Raw genomic sequence first — 20,494 nt, 5'->3', positions numbered from 1 at the left:
GCTTTCATTACAAACTGACTTCCTAATTTTATGATTTGTATAAATTTTTCTTTTTAATCAGACAAACTAGTTTCATGTGTTTCCATCATGCTCTAGGCTACTTTATCTACACTGGAAAAAAATTCTGAATTCTTAAAGAAGTCTTAATGTTCATAGCTCACACATCAATAATATTGCCTGTGAGTCCATTCTATTCAAATGATCTTGAGAAAATTACTGAGTTATTAATGCTGCTGAGAAGAGATGTAGCATTTTGGACTTCAGATTCACTATGATAGATAGTGAATATGCAACTTAAAATTCTGAAGCAATAACTTCCCCAAATCAAGAGTTTACTGCATGAGCTGGTAGAAAAAGCAGCAGGTTTAATGATAGAAGAAATTGGAATTTGTAGTTTAAGCTCTGGTACTGAGGTAAGGCATTTTAACGCTGGGCCTCAGTTTCCTACTCTTTACTCATGTGGTGAAACCTGTTCCATATACCTCAGAGAACTGTGGGAAGATCAAAGACAGGGTACATGAAATAGCACTGTAAACTGTAAAGTGCTCTAAAAATGTAAGGCATTATACTATCATTGTCACTCCTAGCTCCCTGTCCACATCCAACTGACACATCCGCTTTGGTGCTATTCTCTTTCCAGTGCTGCGCTGGCTTGGATTCTGTTCTCAAACCATTTCTGAAGTGGACGGATGCCATGTAGAAGCAGCTCCTCCAAAGGCAAGCACTGGAGAAACATTATCTTGGTTTCTTTGGGTACAGGTAGGATTTAGTTAGTTTCTGGCTAATGCATAATTATAAAAGATATTAATTTAATGTGGTTTATTGAAGCAACAGTACTTTGGCCAATGGGCTGGCCAGTCACCTCGTGTTTAAGATGACTAAGAGATGGTGCAAGTATTCTGTGGCAATGAACAGGCCAAGTCTCAGAGATCCTGGCACCAATCGCCAACTGCTAGGACTTCTTACAGGTGGACAAGGGCATTTTTCTCCCTCAGAGCATCCCAACAGTCACTGCCACCAACCAAGACTTCAGGCAGCCCCACACAGAAAATCATTTAATAGCAAATAAAAGTACAGAAAAAAAAATCTCTCACCAGAATCATATATGATTGTATTAAATGTCCCTTGGTTTCCTCTATTTTTAAAAATTTAACTGAACAAATGATGATAAACTGTAAGTGGATAAGCAAGGATCTGGTAAGATTACAGATGGTGAGTATCAACTCATTTAGTTGGTTGACGGGGATTGCCAGAGCACACTGAAGATTTTGCAGCCTCGTGTGTTTTATAAGCATAAGGACCCTGATCACAAAGTGGTGCCTGACACCCAGGCAAACAAGTGCCTCTTTGTTTACTAATAAAGTTATAGCTGAAATTAAATCAACTTTCTCAGAATGAAGGCCCTTTTTTCCCCCAAATCCATTTCTTCTTCTGCATTATCTCCATCATTTCCAAGTTCCTGTTTCCTGTAGTTGCTGGGGTGATGGTAATAACACCCTAACTGGTCGACATGCCTCTAGGCTTTGCCCACTTCAATGGCTCCCTACTGCCTACAGAATCCAATCTCAACTCTTTAGAGCCGGGCAATTACGATACTCAACAACACGACCCAAGCCGTATGGCCAACTACTTCCTTTTTGCCATCTGACATTCTAGGCCTCTCCACACCACACACATGCACATGTGTATGCTTCCCAGCTTCCCTCTCTGGGCTCAGGTTATTTCTTCTGACTAAAATCCTCCTCTCCTCATCTTCAAATCATGCACACCCTGTGTACTCCAGCTAAAATGCACCACTGCCTTTGCAAGCATTCACTACCACTTTCCACCACACAAGCCAGAGATAATCTTTTTTCTATGATATTCTATATCACTTTATTTATGTTCTAAATTAAACTGCATTTATTTATGTATATATCTTATATTTCCCACTAGGTTTTGCGAGTAGAAATAATGTCTTACTTACCCGTCTCCAATGAGAGCAAATGATGCAGGTAGATACTATTATTACTGTCTCCATTTTACAGATGAAGAAATCGAAACATAGAAAAGTAATTTGCCCCATGTCACACAACTACACGTAGTGACAGCCAGGGCTCACCTCTGTGTTCCTAGCCATTGTGGTACACAGCCATCAGGAAACTGCAACTGTTAGAACTCATGACATTTTCATTGTCACTTTAATTATTAGGTTGCTTGAAGCCCAAGTGACTAAGTTGCAGCCATGATAGCAACAGCGTAGGATATTAAGATACGCATCCCTCAGCCTTAACCTTGCTTCTGACTTAAGTTTTTCAGTTTATTATTCTCTTTTCCTTGCCATGGTTTTTAGAAAGTGCCTGGGAATAAATATACAATTTTTAAAATCATTACTTCCTACTCACAAAATTCAGATCATAAAGCCTGATATCAAGGGTGAGATGAAATACATCTGGCTGAGGCAGACAAGATATAAAAAGAGAACTGGAAGTTATGAACAAATAAATTTAAAAATACATTTTCAGAACTGAAATCACTAGAAATGCTAAAGAACAAAATCCATCCCAAAGGAACTTAAGCCAGTTAGTCACAGGCAGAGTGAGCATGACACATTCACCCAGGTTACAGAAGCAAAGGACAAAGAGATGAAAATGTCAGGAAAGAAAATGGAAAAGGAAAACATAACCAATGCCTGTATGGGAAGACTAAATGTTACAAAGATGTAGGTTCTCCACATCATAATTCCTGTATTTCCAGGGATCTAAGCTTTAGGATATAAAGCCACTGATTAGAGAAGCCAAACTTCCACAAATCTTGGGACACTATATTCCAGAGGATATAGTTTTCACTCATTTTTGTGTAAAATTATCTGTACTCACTGTCTATGTTTCATCACTTATTTCTCTCTCCAATTTGATTTCTCATGGCTACTGTGCTGCATAACTCCTGGAACTACCACTCATTTTTATCCCATTTGCATGACATCTGCTGGAATTCTGTCTCACTGTGGGCCTATGGCTTCCCCATCCAACAGACCAACAAAGCAGCTTTTCCTAAGGTCATCACTGGTCTCTTCATCACTATAGCCGATGGACTCTTCCAGTCTTCAGTTCACATCACCTTATGACAGCATTCTATTAATCTTCCTTCCTCCTTGAAATATGCCCTCCGTTTCTGTGATACCTTGGTTTTCTTCTTTATGTCCTCTGCAACATCATCTTCTTCCATATGCTGTTCAATTATGTAGCTCTTCAAGGCTAATCCTAGGTCATTTAATCTCATTGGTGTCCATGGCTATAATTACTATCTCTATGCAGATGATTCTTAAGTTTCTATCTGCAACATGCTCCTCTATTCTGACCTCTAGACCTACATATCCATCTATCCACTTGATGTCTCCTCCTGGCTACACTGAAGGCACCTCAAAGTCAACATGTCCAAAACTGAACTTATGATCCTTCCACCAAACCTAGGTCCTCTTTGGGTAGTCAGTGATATCACTATCCGCCTAATTTTGTAAGCTACACCCTAGGAGTCATCCTCAAAAACTTCTTTCTCTCTTTCCACCGCTGCTAATCAACCTCTAAATATCATTTATTTTATCTCTTAAATATCTTTTAAATTTATCCCCCCAACCATCACCCTAGTGTAAAGCATCATCACCTTTTGTCTAGAGTATGGCAAAAGGCCTTTTGGACATTCTCTCTATATCCAGTCTGGTTCAAACAACAAATCTGATCAGGTCTCTCTCTAAAGCATGACAATGGTTTCCTAATGCTCCAAAACTAAAATAAAAGAAAATCTTAACATAGTCTATAAGACTATTCATGGTCTGATCTCCACCCTCATCTCACTCAACACTCTCCTTTCTGTCTCTGTCTCATCACAGGGCTCTCAGTTTTTCTAAATCACGCTTCCTCTTGTCATTGGGCTTGCGCACATCTTATTCACTCTGCCCAGAACCCTCTTCCTTGTCTTATTGCCTAGAAAACTCCTACTCATCTTTAGGATTTCAGCCGGAACATCACTTCCATCCCTTTTACAAATTCAAATAGTACCAGGTATCACTCAGTTTGCAGCTCCCACTAAAGCAATTTTATAATTTTTAAATAAGGTTTATAATTATTTAATTATTAGCTACGTTCTCATCCCTCACTAGGCAATAGGTCCACTGAGAGCAAAGATCGTGGCAGGTTTTTTTTGCCTACCATTGTATCCTCAGTGCTGAGTGACAGATGCTCAGCTGAAGACATAACAGGTGAACACAAGTTGAACACATGAACAAATTGCTTTAATAAAGGCATAAATTACAAATTTTCACAAAATATCTTAAGTAGGACCAGGAAATGTAACCTCAGAGCAGATGAACTCTCCATAAACATTAGGTAGGAGATATACGCCTGTCAATTATTGGCAATCACAAGAGCAGAGAGGAGGCCTGTAACATCAAGTCTGTAGATACTACAGATTCCAGTAAATACCACACACTCTGCATATGAGCAAATACTGCGACTGAATGTACCTCACTTAGTTCAATGATGAATAAACAGAGGGAAATAACAGCAACTGAAACTGTCAAAACTCCCCAACATAAAAAATGGAAAACAATACTGAGAGGTGATGAAAAGTCTATTTGAAAAAAACAATCCTACTAGAGAAAAACAAAAGCAAGTTTTGAAAAGCATTTGTCTTTTACTCTCAATACCTAAAAGAACTAAGAGAAGATATGACAACATATTTGTATGAAAAAAAAAAAAAGCTCCCTGACTACAGGTATTATAGAAATAAAAAGAAAATGGGTGAGAAATGGAACTATTTTAAAGAAACTAAAAAATCTAAGAGATAAGAATACCTAGAAATGAACATTCAAAAACAGATACAGATCTAAATTTTTGAAATATACTTTACCATGAAATATAAGACAAGAAATCAGGAAAAAAGTAGCATTTTATAAAATTTTTATGCCTTTACTCCCCTACATTATAGTACTTCTGAAATGGATTCCTCTTCACATTGATTTCTACATTTAACATTGTCTAATGTTAGCCACCCTCCTGCCATCAAGTGTTAGTAAATGGTCTTAGTCTAAGAAATACATTTGGTTACGAAGACTAAAATAGTGCAAAGATGTATACTTTATACAAATACATAGGCAGATACAATGTAGTTCTAATTATGTCCCAATTTTTAAAAAGAACTTCAAAAAGTAATTCTTAACCTCATCTGAAACAATAAACTGATTAAAAGACTAAAAAAGTCTTGGAAAAGGAGTGCACTGTGGGAAGACTTGCCCTCTCAGACATTAAAGTAAATAATAGAGATGACATGGGTGGGGGGCAGGGAACTGCTGAGTAGAGAAGGGCAGGGCCCTTGGTGAGGGCTCCACCCTCGGGCCTGTGTCCATGGACCTAAATGAGGACAGGCATTTATGTTTTCACACCCCAAAAGTTGCCTTTTGGCCTGCGATGCCCATCTATCCTGTGCCCATAAAAACTCAAGATCCTAGCGGGCACAGACACAAGCAGCTGGATGTCAAGAGAAGCAGAAAAACAAACCGACAGACACCAGCAGACACTGGCAGGACATCAATGGCAGAACAACGCAGACGCTGAGGGGAATTCAGCAGGGAAGGTCAGAGGAGAGTCCAGCTAGGTGGGCGGCCTGACTCCGGGAGACAACCACCTTCCCATTCCATCCCCCTTCTGGCTCCCCATCCATCTCACTGACAGCTACCTCCACCACCCAATAAAATCTTGCACTCATCCTCCAAGCCCACATGCGATCCAATTTTTCTGGTATACTAGGGCAAGAACGTGGGATACAGAAAGCCCTCTGTCCTTGGGATAAGGCAGAAGGTCTAACTGAGCTGATTAACACAAGCCGCCTGCAGACAGCAAAGTAGAAAGAACATATGCCCACTTGGGTTTCGGGAGCTGCAAACACTTACCTCTAGATGCTGGGTCAGATTTTGGGTCAGAGCCCAAAAATGCTCCCCATGATCTCTACACCTGCCCATCTGCATGTTCCCCCTCCGGGTTTGAGCAGCAGGTTACTGAAGGAGTGAGCCACACCCCTGTCACACGCCCTGAAAGCGGGATAAGGGAACTTTTCCCATTTCAGAGATATAGGATGTGATTTTGAAAACGGAATAATGAGTCAGAAACAAATCCGAAATACAGCACAATGTGGCACATTATAAGAGTGGCATTTAAAAATAAGCCCAGAACAACCAGCTAACAGTTTAGGACCGAATTAAGTTAAACCACCACCTCACACATTTCTTTAAAATCCACCTATTACTATGTAAAGCCTTTCTAATGATCTTTCCCAAGGAAGAAACTACAAAACAACAGATTTGATATTTTGAAATGTAAAGCCTCCATATAACCCAAAATAAACATAAAGAGCAAAGTAACGGACAGGATCAGAAAAACAGTTGTAACAAAGGGTTAATGTTTTTAACGTAAAAAATCCCTTGTATGTTCTTTAAAAATAAAATATCTTCATGCTAAAATGGACAAAAGATATGACAGAACAATACTGACAACTAACAAAAAGGGAAATACAAATAATGAATAAATATTTGTAGTTAAAGCATCGTGAACATAAGCCCATGTTACTTTTCTCAAAATTTAAGATAAATAACATGAAAAGAACGTGTTGACTAGTGTGTGAAGAAACAGGAGTTAGGGGTGGGTGGCACAATGTTCACACAGGACCAGGGGAGTCCCTGCAAGGTTTTGATTAGAAGAGGGATATGATCTCATTTATATTTCCAGAAGATCGCTCTGGATGTTGTGTTGAGGATGCTGTAGAAGGAGAAGGTAGAAGTAGTAATAGTGATAAAGAGGTTATTACAACCCTGGCAAGAGATGATGGTGGTGCTAACATGAAGGCTGTAAGAACTGGCTGGAAAATCCAGCCATCCTCTAATCATTCCTCACAACTTCCACAGCTAACACATGTGTGTGTGTGTGTGTGTGTGTGTGTGTGTGTGTGTGTGTGTGTGTACATGCATGCACACAATCAGCATAATTTCCTGATGGCATGAATGTGGGGTTTGAGAGAAACCAGGAGTCATTGATGACTCCAGCATTTCTGGCCTGAGCAACCAGCAGATTGGATTGACAGTAGCTGAGATGGAAGTCAGAGCAGGTTTGAGGGGAAAGATCAGAAGTTGTAGAAGTGTTACACTTGTGGTGTCCTGCATAAGTCTAAGCGGAGCTGTTGAGAGGGCAGTTTAGAGATCTAGAGAGAGTCTGAGTTTCTGTATCTCCTAGCTTGTGTTTTCCTCTAGTAATGAAATTTCTGATGAGAAAATGTATCTTTGAAATACATTTTCACTAATGGCTACTCAGGATGGCTGGCAACTTAAACTTAGGAATTATTTCTGGAATTTTCCATTTAATATTTTCAGATCTCAGTTGACTGTGGGTAACTGAAACACCAGAAAGGATAATGGGGACTGATGTACCAGTTAATGAAGGGTAACTTTTAAAAGCCTTCAAATGACAAAGAAGATGAAATTAATGCACAATTTCATTTAGTATTATATGAAAAAAAAACTGCTATGCTGTTATAAATAACTTTTACATTGCCACTAACTTTAGCTTAATTTTATCTCTTCCCTTAGTATACCATGTTTTTAAAAATAAATGTATGGGGTAGAAATGTAATTTTACTGCATGTATAGATTGCACAGTGGTGAAGTCTGGGCTCTTAGGGTATTCATCAACTGAATAACTTACATTGTACCAGTTTCTCATCATCCACCCTTTCCAAACCCTGTCACCCTTTTGAATCTCCACTGTCAATCATTTCATATTCTATGGCCATGTGTACACATTATTTAGTTTCCACTTATAAATGAAAACATGCAGTATTCATCTTTCTGTGTCTGACTTGTTTTACTTAATATAATGAACTCTGGTTCCATGTTGCTGCACAAGACATTATTTCATTCTTTTTAATGGCTGAATAGTATTCCATTTTCTTATCCACATTTTCCTTATGTAATCATCCATTGATGGATGCTTAGGTTGACTGCATATCTTTGCTACGGTGGTAGGGCAGTGATAAACATATGAGTGCAGGTATCTTTTTGATACATTGATTTCTTTTCCTTTGGGTAGATACCCAGTAGTGGGATTGCTGGATCAAATGATAGTTTTCTATTTTTAGTTCTTTGAGAGATCTCCATATTATTTTCCACAAAGGTGTGCTAATTTACATTCCTACCAACAGTGTATGAGTTCCCTTTTCTCTGCATCCTCTCCAACATCTATTATTTCTTGTCTTTTTAATAATAGCCACTCTGACTGGTGATTATTACCCAAATTTTAATTCAACTTGTTTTATTATAAGCTCAATGACTAATACATTTCCAAGAAAATGTGTACAAACAATAGGACCATCTTCCTCTGTACATCCTAAAATGTAGTTTCATTTTTAAATGACAGATCTGATGAATTTGCAGTAATAAAGAAACAAAGTAACACCGTGTGTTTAGCCCCTTTTAATTGTTGAGTTTATGTTCTCATTTGTTGACCCGTGCTCTCCTTCATTTATTCAGCAGCCATTCACTGAGTGCCTGTCAGGTACCAAGAATTAAGATGAATAAAATATGCCCTTATAGCAAGAGGGGACTCATAAGCTAGTGGAGTATTCAGATGCATAAAAATATACTGAAGTGCAATTTAATAAATGATATAACAGAGCCATATACAAGGAGTTAGGAGATCTCAGAGGAGAATGTGTCAAAATTCTAGAAAAGATTAAATTAAGCCCTATCTAACTTGCAAGTTTATGGAAAGCAAGTAGCAAACAACTATTGATTAAAATTACCTTAGTGGAAAAGGTTAAATAAACTAATACAGGGACATTTTTATGCAACTACATGTAATCCCTAATTACCATAACTTAAGAATATTCATTTCAGGTGTTTTCTATCTAACAACTAAGAGTTCTATATGGATATGACTATAGGTCTTTCACCAAATTATTTAACTCTAAAGTATTCATCAAAAACCTAAGGGCTAGACTTCTTTCACAGAGGATTACGGTGTTAATGTCACCCGCTGGCAACTTGAGGCTTTGTAGTAAAACATCAATGGCATAATCAGAAATATTTCTTTGATCAATGAATTATTAAAAATGAATGCTGAATTTTTTTACTATTATACTAACCTATACTGACATTTAGAATGCAATTACAAATTCTATGTTCAATTACTATTGAGATTTCAACTTGATAGAAATGATGATAAAAATAAGGATGAAAATAAGCATGACAATGAAAATAAGGATGACATGTTTAAAGTGATTCGATTTTCTCTTCTTGCAAAAAGAACACTGGAGTTAATTGGCTGAATGCCTAATTCAAGTGTTTATTTATAAAGTTCATGTGAATTTTTAAACACTATGCTTGCAAAATAATAATGATATCTAGAGTACCATACTTAATGTATGTGTGAACTGTTGCAGGAAAAAATGGGATAACTGAGGGAAAGGATGATTAAGAAATGTGGATAACTCTTTAAATACTGAAGTCAAAAAATATACTAATATGGAATGACACAAAAAGTAAATTAACTTCAGGATCTGGTGTTTTAATTTGACAGCTGTTTGACAACTGCAAAATGGAAAACTGACCTCAGACAACTGAGTATAAATGAGAGGCGATTAGGCCAAAGAATTTCACATGGAAAGATACAATATACATTGTCGTAACGCCTCACATGGGAATAGATAAATGCAGGCTGGAATTTTTATTGTCTTTGAAGGTGCTGATATTCAATAGACTTAAATTTCACAAAGAGAGCTGTGTGTTACTCTATCACAATTAATGGCACTTTCTGAAACATAATGCCATCAGTAGAGAAATAATTGTAAACACATTTGCAATTACCAGGTGTTTCTTGAAGCAATTTTGAGTCTCTGTGACTTTACCTTTTGAATGCTAAAACAGTAACATACTCTTCCTCTTTTAAAATTTAAAAACAATGAGCTCTTTTATGGTATAATTCAAGAAGACACAATTATCCATGGCTAGCAGCTGAATCTACGAGCTAAAATTCAGTACCTGTGGCTTGATTCTATATAAGCTGCTGAGAGAGTTCATGCTTCACTTTCTCAACACGAAAATAAGAGAGAAAACTACATTCTATTACTTACTTGAGAAGAATTCCGTTTTCAGAAAAAAGCTCTTTTTCATCATCATCCTTTTTTTAGTAAATAATATAAACATTGTATGTCCTACTTCAAAGACAAGAATTGGGGTGGAGGAGTCAAGACAAGTTCAACCCAATGACAGGTTTTGTTGGGTATGAGAGTGAAGGGAGGAAGGCACAAGGGGGCAGAGTACACAAGAACAGAGGACAGAAGGGAGGTTGAAATGCTTGGGCTGATTTTTGGTGCTTTCTGTGATGAGAAAATGAAGATATTGGACAAACAGAATTAAAGTTATGCCAGAGGAGCATGACTAGGTCAACTGAAATGTCTGTTGACATTTTAATGAATGAATGAATGACGTTTTAGCTGAAATCTAGAAGATCCTATAGCTCGGACGTGGACAGTGAAAGGAGATGGGTCTTGAGAAGAATCAGATCACGCAGAGTCTATAGGTCAAAGTCAAGACTTCCTTCTCTAGCCTAAGATTAACAGAAAGCCATTAATTATGTTACCAAAACCTACCAATGGCTGCCCGACACCTACAGGGTAAGTCTGGTTGCTTTAGCAAAGCACATATGCCCTTCTCGGCCTGCCCTCTTGCTTCTTTAGCCAAATGTCTCACAGTATCCTCCCAACCTTGTGCTTCTGCTACACTGCAATGTTTGTAGTTCCCCAAATGGTCCTCCATGTTATAAAATTTCACATCTCTGGGTCTTTACTCATGATGCTCCCTCTGTCTGGAAAGCTCCCCTATCACATGCACATACTTAGTAAAAAACCCATCTAACCTTTTGATGTTCTGGTCACTTTTCTGAGAAGCTTTCGTGACCTTCACAGGTAGAAATGGCCACTCCCTACACCTTCCTTTACATGCCTAAGGCACTGCCTATATTCTGTTACAGAGCCAATAAATGTTATTGTTTTATTGCACTTATTTATTCATCTGTCTTCCTCTACCAGACTGTAAGCCACTTCAGAGTAGGGACCAATCTTTTTATCTCCAGCAAAAGTAATCAATACACATACATGGATCCTTCCAGAAAATAGCTTTCAAGAAAATAACAGCAAAGAATATCAGCACTTTCTACTAGGTAATGGCATTCTCCTTTCTGGTCCAGCCAAATCAGAATTACTTTCTAATAGGTGGGTGAATGTCAAGAGGATTTCAACTGCCTTCCCCAACGTCAATAATCTGCATTTGAACTAAGTAGAATAAACAAAATTCTGTGGAAGTGTGAACTGCTTTTTGAAGGTATTAAAGTCTTAAAGCCTGAATGTTCACTGAGTGTTTACAAAGAGGGTCATTTCTGATGTAACCTGACTTTACTTAAGTCATAGGTTCTTAGGATGGCTGAATATGTTCTGCTGGAAAACTTATAAACTATTTTTCCTCTTGTGGAAAAAATACATTACACTTTGTGCATGCTCACTCAAATACACTCTTCAGCCACGCACTCAATCAGAGTAAGTGAAAATCATGAAAGGAATTCAGCCTCAGTAAATTCTGTCCTTTATTGATATTCTAATTTATAAATCCCTGAACATTTTTATAAGAACTGAGAATCTGGTCTTATGGTATGTTCTTAAGGTCAGAAGCTGTATTTAATCCCCATTATTTTAAGTTGGTAGATTACATCAGTAACATTAGGGGAAGGATCTTTATCCACATATCTTCAGCTAGCTGTTTAAGGAAATTATACACCGTACTATTTAATCCTTTGTATTTACTTCATCTAATGACAGCAATATGACACAATGGCATTTTCTAGATTACCAACCATACTTTTGCTAAAAGCAATATCAGATCTTAATTTTATTCAGACATATTAATGAAAATGATGGAATATTAAATTAGACTTTTATTTCTTTCTTGAAATCAAAGTTTTCTTCCTTGTAAGTGGTAGTTTTCTTTCTTGTAAGCTAGCAGGTAAATATCTTTTAGTACTAAGGAAAGCCCAGTCAGAATGAAAGCTAAAGCTGTGCTTTAACTTAGTATTTTAAGGTTACACAGTATATTTTAAAGTATAAAGATATTCTAGATTACAAGTATACATAAATCTGATTAACTACCAAAATTTCTCTTTTGTTTCATCCTATCTCTACATTCCATCATTGAAATCCTTTAGAATTTCTTTGTTCCCCCTGTGATCGTTGTTTCCGGAAGAAATCTGGCATAGGATCTGAAGGAAATGCCAGAGTGAAATTTTCCTTAAGATTAATCACACAGGTAAGTAATTTCCCTTTCTTGCCCAACAATATTTTCTAAAACTTCTTAGAAAATTGATAAGACAGAAATGGGTGGTCATGAAAATGTGAATTTTAGGATTTACTTAATCACTTACACACAAATTTTAAAGGTCTAATAGCTTGCTTAAAGCAGTCTGGAGCTCTATTACTAGTTAGAAACAGCAACAGACAAAGAAGTCTCAAAAGGTAGTCTGGGTTAAAGAAGCATAGGTATAACAATTAACATCTGCTCTACTGTCCATCCCCACCACCCTCTGACATCCCAATTCCTATTCCTTTCAGTGTCTGGGGGCTCAGTTTAGAATTCAGAATCATCCAATGATACCAATCTTAAAGCAAAAAATATATATGAAGGCATCGAAATGTTCACAAATTAAACCTTAAAAGCAGTTTGTCACTAAGGCAAAGAGAGTATGAGACAAAGAAACGATACAGTCTCCCAGGGATCAGCCACACAGTCAGTTTTTACATCAATGCCATCAGTCATCAGTCAACCAACAGTCAATCTAACCCAGATAACAGGGAGGGGAGTCTGTGGTTCAGAGCAGAGAACTAGGAGGCTAATGGGATTCAGAAGAACAAAAACCATCAGGAATGGCAAAATATAACTGAAGATTAAAAAAAGAAAAGAAAGAGATAATTAGAAAAGAACGTTACTTTGACCTCTGCTAGGTGGGGGTGGCGGGGAGATGAAGGAAGCAAGTCTCCAAGCCACCCAAATCAGGTTTAATCACAACATGCTACCCAGAGATACACACCAAGAATTATAACTCCCCAAGTCCACATTGTATCATTTCCATTATGTCTCAATTAATTATCTGCTTTTGAATCACCCTTTTCCACCAACATTTCTTTGATTTACCAGAACCTCATATATAATTCCACAATGCTTACCGAATAGCAGAAAATCAATGTCTGCTGAACCCAAGACATCACCACATATCCAAATATGAAGAATTCATAAACAAGTATATACATACTTGACATAAATATATACATATATTCATAACATACATATATTAAAGTTTGCCAGTGTAACCCAAGTCTTAGTACTCTGAGAAAAATAAACATGTTTCCTTCTCATTAAGACCCTGCTTCTCAGATCTGAAAATCTACTTATGTTTTGTGCCTTTCTTGTAATTTTCTCCAAAATAAAGTCTCTGAGAACATCAATGGTTCTCCTTAAAGCTAAGTTATAAATTCATTCACCATTTATTTCATCTTCCAAAAGAGTTCTTTTTTTTCTGAAATCCCAGGAATCTATACTCAACCAAGACTGGAGATAACTGCAAGATATTCAGACTCTGAACATGTGAAAGATGTGGGCCAAAACCTGACGAAACTTTTATGTTAATAACAATAATAATAGCTAACATTAATGGAACACTTAGTTTGACTAAGACATAAGTGCTCTAGATCCACTCGATGTCGTTAGAGGTAGCTACATCACCACATCCACTATGTTAACTCCACCTCTACTACACCGTGGCAAGGATGTCAGCAGTTAACCTGGTAGCAGGAAGACTCATATTAATAAAGAATAGCCTGATTCCAAGGTAGTGACTGGAATAAGACATCTCATTTGAGAGGAAATAGTAGTGAACTGGGTCCACAGGTTCTGCTCCCAATTTGACCACTTTCAAACACGTGTGATCAATGGTACCATTAAGCTTCATTTTCTTCTTCTACAATACTGGAATAATGCCACCTCACAGAGTCATTATTAAGAAGCGAATAATGACCAGTGGCATGTAAATTACTGAAAAACTATTTACAAATATACGTTCGAATTATCACAATTTCTGCATTTGTTGGCAAAACCTCACCTGGAGTTATTTTGGTTATAAACACCAATGCCAAATTCACTCCACTGAGATGGATCATGCTGGAAAGGGGAATCAAATGTAATTTAGAAATTATTTGAGGTTATTTAAATTCAGGAAAAGAGACTCTGCATTCAAAATGCATTTTCTTTCTGTCATTGTTCAGTAATGCTCATCATTTTCCTTATATATAAAAACCATATTTAGTTAGAGACTCTTTCCCACATGGTATTCAAGAACTCTCTAGGCAAACCTGATCTAGTGCAGTAGCTAATTTGAATCATCTGAATAAGCCACGAGTTATGAACTTCAGAGACCACTGAATGAATGCAAGTTGCCCAGCAGCTAAAACATCAAAGTCAAACAAATCACAACATTCGGAAGAAAAATATATTTTTCATATTGATTTTTTCTTATATGTATGATGTTCAATAAATCACATCACTGGTATTCACTAACATAAGTCTTATTCTCCTAGAATACAACATCAAATTTAATAACCACTTTTGTTCAACATAGAAGATGAAAGTCAGTTTCTATTGCTCTAGGCAGACTGTATAGTCAAAACACAGGAAACATCAGAGAAAAGGAAAATGGAGAAAAATGCATTAGATATTAATCTCATATTCACTGGGAAAACAAAAAAATCTTTACCTGTTTTTCCTTTCAAAGTTTAAAAAGATGTAAATTTTCTTTTGCTCTACCTACTCTATAATTCAGAGCTCTTTATCCAAAGCCCTTCTTTTTTACCTTATTTCAGCCATGAATGTCTCTCAAATATTGTCAGTATTAAACAAAAAACATCTCTTCTTGACCCTATTTTATTCACACCTCTTGATCTTTCATTTGCTTTCACAAAAATTATTCAACATTCATAGATACACTAGATCCCAAAGATAACATACCCTTGTCACACTTACCTTTCTAATTATAACCTGGTTCTCAGATCTGAAACTCTACTTATGTTTTGTGCCTTTCTTCTAATTTTCTCCAAAGTAAAGTCGCTGAGAACATCAATGGTTTTCCTTAAAGCTAAGACTAAGTTATGAATTCATTCACCATTTATTTGATCTTTCAAAAGAACTATCTTTTTTTTGAAACCTGATGAACCTAGACTCAAACAAATGATCTAATGTATGTACAATGCTTAGAACATTATTTGGCATATAGCACAAGTGTTTGCTGCAATTAGTGTTATCATGAACACTTATTGCTACTTTCTCCCCTCCCTCATACATATTCCTTCAAAGTTGTACTCTACTGTCTTGCTCTATATGCTTGTGGGCAGAGGTGATGGATGTACAAAATATGTTAGTCATAATCATTGGTTTCCAGAAGTTAAGAGTTCTCTGGGAAAGAGATATAAATGAATAACTATACAGCAATACCACAAGTGGCTACTAACCATAGTCAGAAAGTGATACACTGGAAGTATTATCATATGAAAGAAAAAAGAACGCTGAGTTTTTCCACATAGCAGAACTATGACCAACAGATTGAAGTTATAAGGAGGCTGACTTTGGCTCAGGATGAGGAAGAGCATTCTACTCATCAAGGCTGTCCACTTATAGAGCCAGTGGCCTTGGGAATCAGTGACAACCATAGTAATGAGGAGACAATCTGCTAGGAATATTGTAAAAATTAACGAGATCAGTCGTCAAGATTCTAGAACAATTTGCTAATAGCAGAGTAATAATGGATGTAAAATGTTTTCTAAGGTCATGTGTGGTGTGTGTGTGTGTGTGTAAAACAGTACAGTTAGGCTGATAGTAGAGCAAGATGTAGCTACAAAGAGAGTGAAAGCTGAGGCCAGCCAGGTGACCTTGGCTGTGGTCAGGAAATCTCTACTTGTCTCATGGGAACACTTGTTGAAAAAAAAGAAAGAAAAAAAAAAAAGAACCAAAGAGGAGATTTGGTTTTAATACAAAGATATTTTTACATCTCATTTACAGTGAAAGATTGAAGGCATAGGTGGGCTATGAATAGCAAAACCATACAATTACTTGTCCAAACTAGGACACTTGAAAGTAAAAGAGGCATTCTTAGTAATTACGCCACGAACACAGGCATAAAGAAGTACATATGGTCACCCTAGCTATCCACGAGTAATTAAACAAAAAGAAATGTGGGCCAGGGTTTGCCTGAGACAGAAATTATAGCCAGGATCTTGGGCAAAGATCTCAGAAAAAAAAAAAAATGAAAGTAGAAATTATTAAAGCAGTGGTTCCTAATTGGGAGTGATTTGGGGCCCCAGGGACCATTTGGCGATGTCTGAAGACACTTTTCAGCTGTCACAAGTGGGGGTGGGGGAGTGCCATCAGTGTCCAGTGGGTAGAAGTAGGGGTGCTGGGATGCACTCTGCAACACACAGGACAGCCCACACAACAGTCATCTTGTCCAAACTGCTAGTAGTGCTAAGATGAGAAATTATTAAAATTTCTGTATTACATTTGTATTAAAATAAAAAGACCTCACTGTAAAAACATGAAACATCTGCACTGTAAAACATTAAAGACAAAAACTGAAGAAAATATTTGCAACTTATAAGTCAATGCAAACTATATACAGCAATAGCCCTTAGACAAATGGCAAGCAGCCCAACAGCAAAACAGGCAAACTCACCAGCAAACAACTGACCAAAAAACCCCTAAATGGCCAAAAAGCACTAAAAAGTAAACACACTCCCACCTCGTAAGTCATCAAAACAACCTGAATTAAAAGAACATTTCTGATGTTACCTATAAACCCAGCCAAGATTTTCCAATTCACGGCATTAATGATGAGCACTTTAACACACTGACAAACAGAAGCGTAAGTTGATTTCGAACAAACAAAAGACCGGGAAGACATTTAGTTTTACTTGAAGCAGTTTTTCTTAATTTTAACTTTTTATTTTGAAAACTTCATAATCTCTTGACATGACCACATATTTTTAGAAAACTATCGAAATAAATAAGGATATATGCAAAGATTTAGCTAAAAGAATTTCAGCTCAGCATTGTTTACATGGACAAAAACTAGAAATCCCTAAAATGTTGAATAAGGAGAAACTGATTAAACAAATCAAAGTATATCCATATACAACTCTTAAAATCATGCTATGCTGGCTGGGTGCAGTGGCTGACACCTGTAATCCCAGCATTTTGGGAGGCCGAGGCGAGTGGATTACTTGAGGTCAGGAGTTCAAGACCAGTCTAGCCAACATGGTGAAGCCACGTCTCAACTAAAAATACAAAAATTAGGTGGGCACGGTGGCGGGCGCCTATAATCTCAGCTACTTGGGAGGCTGCGGCAGGAGAATTGCTTGAACCCAGGAGGTGGAAGAGGTTGCAGTGAGCCAAGATTGCGCCACTGCACGCCAGCCTGAGTGACAAGAGCGAACCCCTACCTCAAAAAAAACAAAAACAAAAAAACATGCTATACCAAATACTGACATGGCGAGATGTCCATGACATACTATTTTATGAAAAAATATACCCAAACTATATATATGTATGATATATATGTGAAGATATCCATGTTAAATATGTTTTATATATGTTATATATATGAAGATATGTGTGTATGTGAAGAAGTCTATAATAATATAAATCAAAATGTTAACAAATGGATCTATTTGGGTGGTGAGATATAGGTACTACAAAAGCAAGATATTTGTTTGTTTCCAGCTGTATCTCTAACACAGAACAATGTCTGGCATAAAGGAAAAGTAAAATAAAATTTGTTATTGTTATTTTTGCTTATCTATATTTTCTCACTGATATGCAATGAAAACATTATTTGCATGATACATGTTTTAAATGTTGCCTTCTAAAAGAATAATTCAATAGCAAAACAAAATGTTTTACACATAGAAATAGAAGGAATACCACCTACTTTAAGGATTATAAACCTTAAAGAATAATTTATGTAAATATGCTCTGCAAATTCTACAGCACTGTATAAATGTAGAAAATTAATTATTTTGTTAAGATCATTTATTCTGAAGTTAAAGCAGTTTCATGTGTGCTTTAACTGGCAGCCATCCTCCCAGCAATTTCATTTCCAATAATTTGTCCTTTAAAAACCATTAGAGATCTGTGCAGTGTTACTTATAGAAGCAAAAAGCTGCAACAATGGAAAACTGGTTGAGAAAGTTGAGGCATATCCATAAAATGGAATATCATCTCACCATTAAAATGTATCTTGTAGAAATGTATTTACTGACATACACACTGACTGACACAACCACTCTAAAAAATCATGTATATGTAATCTAGGTAAAATAATCCCAATTATAGCTTATTATAACACTATTATGTCAAATCCTCAAAATAATGTTATAGTTTTTTGATAATTCTTATCTTTTTAAATTTGTTAATTCAGCTATTCAGTTTGTCACTTGTTTCTCAAGACTTGATCAGTTAAACCATCCACAATATTTTATCTTTCAGTTGCAAAATTCAAAACATTTTATGGATTTTTCCATCCTTTGAAGGCATATGTGCTTTAAAGCCACACTACAGTTTCGAGTGAAGCATGTGTACATATTACAAAATATGTACGTAATTTACTTTAACATTTTAATGTTAGTGGTTTCTTATACAAATCTCTTTATGCACTAGTCACTTCTTCATAATTCAGAAGCTGAATTTCATTTTCTCTCCTTAAAACAAAAGTAAAAACAGCTTTCCAAAGCTTTATTTTTTCTACTTTCACAGAGATCACAGAAATAGAGTACAAAGAATACTGAAAACTAAATGAATAACTGCTAAAAGAAAATATTAATAAATACAAAATATAAATAAAATTTGAATCTTTTTATAAATACGAACAGAAGGAAAGTTTTCCTCCCATAGAATTCTATTAGAAGTGAAGAACTTTTATACAGACCAACCACATATATGTATTTTTAATTTGAACACTAGCTCTCTAAAAAAAGTATAGTAAACTCTTCCTTTTTGCTAAGGACTATTTCTTTATTTATATGCTGCCCAAAAACTCTGTTGAACCCTTATTGCCCAGTGCTCTTTGTTCTGCTTACACTATTTAAAAACACTAATAAAAATGATTTTGCATTCCTTTATTTTAAATGTATAAGATTGCCTAACACTGGAACTAAAATATCTCTAACATTATTGGGAAATATTATAATTTGGGAAGCTGACTGATACCATAATGATAACACTAGGATTCTACTATACTGGGAATCGTTGAGATTTTTAAAGTGTTGTGATGCTTCCAAACGAAATCACAGCCTGAGACAAGTGGAAGGAAGCAATATGAGGGGTACAAAAAGATGGAGAAATTCACTTGTACCACAAGCACTGATGAAGAAGTCACATCACTCAGGACACTGCAGAGGGCTGTGTGGGATGACTGACACATGGAGGAACATGACACGGAGTTCCAACGGAAGATCAGGAGTGCTGTGTAAGTGGGATGTGGAGCAGGGCTGGAAAACCAGCCTAAGGAGGAAAGAGGCAGACACTGCACTTTTTCAGGACCAGAAAGAATCCCAACATGCATTCTGTGGCTTTCCCCCGTATTTTTAAAATTTACAGAATCCAACTCGCTCCCTATAGCAAAAATACTTCTACAGACTAAAAATCAAGCAGCCACCTAAACACATCCTTTTAAAATTTCCAAAACCTTGGCTTATGTTCAATTTCTGTCTAAATGTAAATCATTCAATTTTTACTCCTCCAAATACTTTCTTGATCCAACTGAGAGGTTTTTTTCATGATAAATTCTTGAGCTACCTACTTTTGAAAAGAAAAGGGGTGGGATGAGAGGGGAGGAGGAGCAGCTCCAACTCAAACAACTCTTATTTTTTATAATATTTAGGAGCTTCTGAACCATTTGATGCTTTTTAGTTATTTTTTCTCTGAATGTCCATATTTTATTTTAAACATTTTCTTTGAATCTACATAATTTAAATCCTTGAGATAATTAGTATCTCAAGGATAAATGTGGCTTTTCAATTTACGAAAAGGAGGCTGAAAACTAGAATGTGCTCCTGGCTTAACCTTGGGTCCCAGATGTATAACCAAATAGAGGTAATAACTTTTAAAAATAAAAAATAGACCCAAATGGACAAATAAATCAATTTAGCTTATATTGCTTTTTATTTGCATTTTCATTAAAAATATGTTCATGGTGGAATCATGTTTATTCTCTTTACCAGAAAACATGGGAAGGTAGCAAAAGGAAGAAACTACTTGGAAGAGATGGTGTCCTGCTTTATAGAAGGGGATGATCTTTTTGGTAAAGTGGTAGCACTATTTGAACCTCAC

General features: G+C 36.4%; 1 protein-coding gene across 2 annotated transcripts in view; it reads right to left on the bottom strand.

The window, feature by feature from the left end:
- The window catches only part of COX10 (cytochrome c oxidase assembly factor heme A:farnesyltransferase COX10), a 139,506-nt gene that overhangs the window by 84,954 nt on the left and 34,058 nt on the right, over positions 1-20,494 (bottom strand). The gene's annotated exons all lie outside the window — the stretch shown is intronic.

This window comes from Gorilla gorilla, chromosome 19, assembly GCF_029281585.2.
Source record: "Gorilla gorilla gorilla isolate KB3781 chromosome 19, NHGRI_mGorGor1-v2.1_pri, whole genome shotgun sequence".
NCBI lineage: Eukaryota > Metazoa > Chordata > Mammalia > Primates > Hominidae > Gorilla > Gorilla gorilla.
This window is presented reverse-complemented; position numbering and strand designations above follow the sequence as displayed.